The 6214-nt window shown below is 37.5% G+C and overlaps 1 long non-coding RNA gene across 1 annotated transcript; it reads left to right on the top strand.

Annotated features, from left to right (window-relative positions):
* Nucleotides 1-2000: 2000 nt before the first annotated feature.
* LOC138752355 (uncharacterized) lies at nucleotides 2001-6020 on the top strand. The gene is made up of 2 exons (XR_011350552.1): nucleotides 2001-2049; nucleotides 5114-6020. It is a non-coding gene; the product is annotated as an uncharacterized lncRNA (long non-coding RNA).
* The last annotated feature ends 194 nt before the right edge of the window (nucleotides 6021-6214 follow it).

Here is a 6214-nt window from a genome sequence, read left to right as displayed (position 1 = left end):
GTGTCTTGCCGAAGAAACCTGCGCCATCTGGGTTTTCCAGATGATATCCTCTTTCTTTCAGGAAACCACAGAGTTTCTTTTTGTTTCCCTTATTGTAAGTGAAATATTAGGCAGCCAGCCCTTTCTTCTTGCATGAACCACAAGGACTTTGACCAGGCGGAACTAATCATTCACAACCCGTCTTCCAAATGAGATTTTTCCACAAGCTTTCCAGCTTGTCCTGTTCCAGTCCCAGCTGCTGTTGCTAACTGTAGCACTGCAGAACTGATCTATCTCTCTCTCTCTCTCGCTCTCTCAGTGAAAAAGCTGTTCAACTCTCTCTGCTTGCAAAAACCACATAATCCTCTTAGAACAGCAAGCTGCACCACCAGACAGCCTGGAGCTGCAAACTATTCCTCCAATCTCTTTCATCTGTTGCTTTTCAAAACAACAATCTATTATTGAAGTCTCTTGGGCACTCCCCAAAGTTTTTGCAAAGGCCCCCAGGAGATCTGTTTTGAAGTGTTTGTATATTACCTACACTAAAAGAACCTTTATCTCCCAAAAACATATCTATATACAATACAAACACAATATAATCTGTCACACAGTGTTATATTTAAAATAATATTTTTATTAAAATATCCAAAATTATGTTAACTCAACCCCCATCTATACACAAATATACTTATGTGGGGTGTGTGTGTGTGTGTGTGTGTGTGCGTGTGTGTGTGTGCGTGAGTGAGAGAGAGAGATACCTCAAACCATTACCGTTCAGGCACAATTATGGAATGTCAGTTCAAAATTCAGTCTCAGAAATCCAGTGCTGACATGCAGGCTTTAAATTGATATAAAAAAATAATCACAAAGTGGGTGGGAGAGACCAGATGACAAACTGTTGTAAACTCACAAAATCCTTGTTGAGTTGCTTCCAGAGAAATGTCCTTTCAAATGAGTGGTAGCCAAAATTCCCTTTTTCTTGGTGTAGAGGAAACAAAGCAAGTGACTTTCACAAGACTTCCAGAACCTTTTTGTGATTCAGCCAAAACGATAACCACAACAGTCATGATTCAAATGCCTTATTTGAAACCTAAATATCGATATGTTCAAAGTGACCTTTCCTTTGGCTACATTAGGATCTTACAATTCCCCTTCAAACATGACCTTTCCTTTGGCCACGGTGGGATTCAATGAGTCCCCTTCAAAAATGACCTTTCCTTTGGGCACAAGAATTCACTTTAGCATAGTATTCCTCAAAGAGCTCCTGCTCCTGTGCTGCTTCCTTAAAATAGCCCTGATCAAACAGTGTACTGTTTCTTTAATATGTTGGTCACATAGTCTCTGCACCTGTGTCCAGGAACACTCCCTGTTTCTTCGGAAGTAGTGAAAATGAGTACATGCTGCCCCAGACTGCTGTCAGCCACAGTCATTTCCAAATTTGTAGGGTTTGCAGCTTGATTTGTTCTCTTAAAGTCACAGTCCCACTCTAATTAAAATGATCTGGGAGCACGTCATATCTCCCACCAACAGAGAATGTTTTGAGCTGTAAGAGCAAAATTTTAACTACAACCTAAAATGTTTGAAATAATACATTCACTATTTACATGACATATAATAAAGACTAATCTAACATTTTTCAGCAACGTTGCAAACTTAACATCTTGAAAGGCAATCACCTTGCCTTTAATATGAGTCCTCATTCAATCATATTCCTGTAGAATTAGACTCCAGTTTAACAATCGTCTATTTTTAGTTTTCATTTTACACAAGAACACTGAGGGATTATGGTCAGTATACCCAACAAGTGGTTCCTGAGCTGTGTAGATATACACATCGAAATGCTGCAAAGCTAGTACAAGGGCCAATAATTCTTTCTCTATAGTAAAATATTTATTTTGATATTCATTGAATTTCTTGGAGAAGTAAGCTGGTATTTTAAGGGTTAAAATGTATTTCATGCTCGCAAGTAGTTTGTTTGTGGCGTTGTGGTCTTGTTTAACATATTTTTATGCTGTCTTCTAGCAATGTCTTTAAGCCAGGGTCATAGCTGGTTTTGGGCTTGTTTGGGAGGTAAGTTTGTTTTTAGATTTTAGTTTATTTTGTTATAGAGAACGGTCTGGCATATTCTACTGATCATCTTAACAATGTTTTAATGCCTTATAACAACATTTAGCAACATAATAATATTAACAATGTTTAATAAACTTTGCGAAAACTCAACTTAACTTTAGTAGGAATTTGTTTGAATGAGTCATCATAGACAACAACAAGATTATTTTATCCTCCAGGTGACTATAAAGGAAAGTAGTTACTGTATTGCTGATGACACTAAATTGAGTGGAAAAGCAAATGGTGCAGAGGATATGGAAAGTGTGCAGAGAGATTTAGATAGGTTAAGTGACTGGCAAGGGTCTAGCAGATGGAGTACAATATTGGTAAATGTGAGGTTATCCACTCTGGAAGGAAGAATGGAATATCAGAATACTATTTAAATGTCAAGTGACTGCAGCGTACTGCCGAGCAGAAGGACTTGGAAGTGCTTGTGCGCGATATACAAAAAGTTGGTTTGCAGGTACAGCAGGCTATTAAGAAGGTAAATTAAATGTTGGCATTCATTGCTAGAGGGACAGAATTTAAGAGCAGTAAGATTATCCTGCAACTGTACATGGTACAAGTGAGGCCACATCTGGAATACTGCATGCAGTTCTGTTCTCCTTACTTCAGGAAGGATGTACTGGCTTTGGAGGCAGTGCAAAGGAGGTTTACTAAATTGATTCCAGAGATGAAGGGGTTATCCTATAAGGAGAGATTAAATTGTCTGTACTTGCTGGAATTTAGAATGAGAGGGTATCTTATAGAAATGTATAAAATTATGGAAGGCATCAACAAGATAGAGGTAGGTAAGTTATTTCCATTGGTAGGTGAGACCAGAACTCAGGGATGTAACTTCAAAATTCAGGGAAGTAGATTTAAGATGGAGATTACAAGGATCTGCTTTTACTACAGGAATTAACAGCCCATTGAAATAGTGGAGGCTGCTATTTTTTTATATAGTAAGGGAATTAAGGGAAATAGGGAAAAGGTAGGTCGGTGGAAATGAATCCATCATCAGATCATCCATGATCTCATTGAATTGCTGAGCAGGCTTGTATTGTGAAGAGCTGTGGTTGTTATGTGACAGCACTGTCCACTATCTTGTCAGAAGACACAATGCCTGCCAATCAAGGCTTGTCCTGCCCACCCTTACACACACCTTACTGTTGGCCCATTTCAATTCCTTTGTACTTGGCCTTGGGCCATTGGCCTTTGTATTTGGCTTAACCTTGTTGACACCAAGCCATTTTAACTCTGTAAATGGCCTGGACTGGACCCCCCATCCACCAACACTATAAAGAGCATCATGTGTGCTCAATTCAGCCTCTTTGCCATTTTGGGACGAACCTGCTTCACTCCAGGCCTAGACCCATGGAACAGCACTGGAGATATTGTTGGTAAGATATGCAGTGTTAAAAGATTAGAAGCATTTAATTAGCATCCCTAGTAGTATAGAGCCATGCCTGCACTGATTCAAGGGGTGGTGGGTATCGTATTGTTTTTTCCTTGATTGTTGTATGTACCCAGTTTGTTGTGAGTGTGTGTATTTAATTCCTGGTACAACTTTCCCACATTCATCTATAAATTGTTTGTGTATATGTTTTATTTCTACTACCATTTTTCCATGATCACTACGAACTCTACATGTTTGTGTGTTATTCCTGTTACCATTTTCCCATGTTGTTTTTTTTTATATAAATTAAATCATTTACTACCAAACTGTGTTCAGAGTCCTTGCTTTTGAGACCCATCTAATTTGTTTTCTCACTCACAACAAGGCTCGACGGGCCGGATGGCCTGCTACTGCTCCTATTTCTTATCTTCTTATGTTCTTACAAAAAGACAGATAACATACTCTTCACATGTGGCAAAAATTTCAATTCCTTCTTCTCCATGATCAGTTCAATCATAGGATAAAGTCAATTAAATTTATATCAGATTAACGACAAAAGTATTCTGAATACTTATCCTTTCATTTTACAATCTCTGGCCATTACAAATGATCTCATTTCAGAATCTAAGATGGCCTTTCATTAATAATATTTATACTGTTTTTAAATGTAATTTTTAAATTTTATTCACAGTATGGTAGGTTGCTTCTGGCTGCCCAATTACACTCAAATTAACCTATAACCCCGTATGTCTTGGATGGTGGGAGGTGTAACGTGCATGAGAGCAGTGATAAAGATTAGCCCAGATGGTGTTATTTTAAAAATAATATTTTAATTATTAATCAACAATTATATAACACCTAAATTAATTTAACTAGCTTATCTAAACTTAATTAAATTTATATACAATTATCTAACTTAAACTCTTAACTATGCACAAATATATTGGTATGTGTGGAATATCCCAAGCTACTACAGTTCAGGGCCCGATACTGGGGAGGCAGTTCCAAGTTCAAAGTACAGAAATTTGGTGATGATACGTGGGCTTGAGATTGATGCAACACCCAGGCGTTAGATGATTGAGGCATACAGGCCTTAGATGAATGGTAAGACATGCAGGGTTTAAAATGGTTGAGACATGCAGACTTTAAATGCACTTAAATGGAAGGAGCAATTCATGAAGTGGTGACAGAAGGTTGATTAACTCACGAAAACCCTTGTTCCAGACGCTTCAGAGAAATGTCCTTTTTAGACAAGTACCTTCTTCTGCAGTTAGAACCCTTATTATGGATCCGTCGAAGTGGAGTGCAGTATTTCTTTTGCAAATAGAGAACCCTTTCGTGGGATCTGGAAACCAGTTGAAGTGATTTCTCAAACCTCGGTAAGCAAAATGAGGAAATCTGACAATTCTGTCTATAACCACACAATGAGGCCACCTCAATGAGACCACCAAGGAGGTCGAAAAGATGTTTCTCTTGTGCTCCCTTCTTAAAATGGCTTCTTGAACCAAATGTGTATTGTCTTTTAAAGCAGCAGGTCACATGGTCTCTGCTTCAGGGCTTCTCCCTTTCACTATGTAAAATGTATCAAGTAAAGAATATACTGCTCAAAGCTTGCTACTAATTTCACTGTCACTTCAAATCCTGTAGGTGTGTTGTTAAATCTGCTCTCTTAAAAGTCCCACACAAATAAAATGAACTGGAAAATGGGGGAAACATCACAGAGGAAGTCGGAGTATCTGGAGGAAACCCATGCAGACATGATGAGAACATAAAAACTCCTTACAGACCCAGATAGAAACTCCTTACAGACCATGCCAGATTCAAACCCAGGTTGATGGCACTGTAATAGCGTTGCGCTAACCATGCTGCGCGAAATGCACATTATTCTCAAAGTCCAGTTCATGACCATATGATTTCCTTGTGGACTTCAAACATAGTATTACACTGAAGAGGAACCTATAAATTGCACTATTACAGACTGATTATCATCCAAGGAGTGAAATATTCCAAAGCAATAAACCATGAACATAATTGTAAATATGATTGAAGTCTCATTCAGAAGTTTTTTTTTTCAGAGTTATGTTGTCAAAATGATTTAATGCCTTAAATAATTTAAAATATTGTGTGCTCCAGAGCAAATTATGCCCAACTCCCCATGGTATAAACTGTATTGCAGTATTATTGATAGTTCTGAGAAAAGACTGATCGATAAGGACAAAAATACAACAAAGCATAGCTAGATAATGAAATTCTATTTCCATTTTGCTTCAGTCACTGATGTTTAGAAAAACTGAAGAGTTTACTGTTTTCTTGCCTTTGATGTGATATCATTTTCTATAAAAACTCAACATAGAAACACCCATTTGATGATGATTTGATGACTGCTTAAGTTAGTTTTACAAGAGCCTGCTGCCTACCTGATAAGTTTGTACTTTTGTTGATGCATTTATGCTTCTTCCTTCTGCTAACATTATCATTTGTAATGCAATCTGGCAAATTTATGAAGAATGTTCTTGATGACTTTAAAATAATAAAAATGAGCATACAAATCACAGCAACATCAGGGTTAGGAAATTTCCAAAGCTTGAATTTGAATGTGCCTTTAATGTGGTCTGTGTGTAACATGTGGTCTGACCTTTGATGCCTTGATATCAGATATCAATGTTATTTGAACATTGTCTACCTTCACTATAGATGGATTATTCAGTTACACAAAAAGTAAACGTATTGCTACTACATTTGTCATTT

Source organism: Narcine bancroftii, chromosome 2 (genome assembly GCF_036971445.1).
Source record: "Narcine bancroftii isolate sNarBan1 chromosome 2, sNarBan1.hap1, whole genome shotgun sequence".
Lineage (NCBI taxonomy): Eukaryota > Metazoa > Chordata > Chondrichthyes > Torpediniformes > Narcinidae > Narcine > Narcine bancroftii.
Note: the sequence above shows the minus strand (reverse complement) of the source record. Positions and strands in the feature narration are given on the sequence as shown.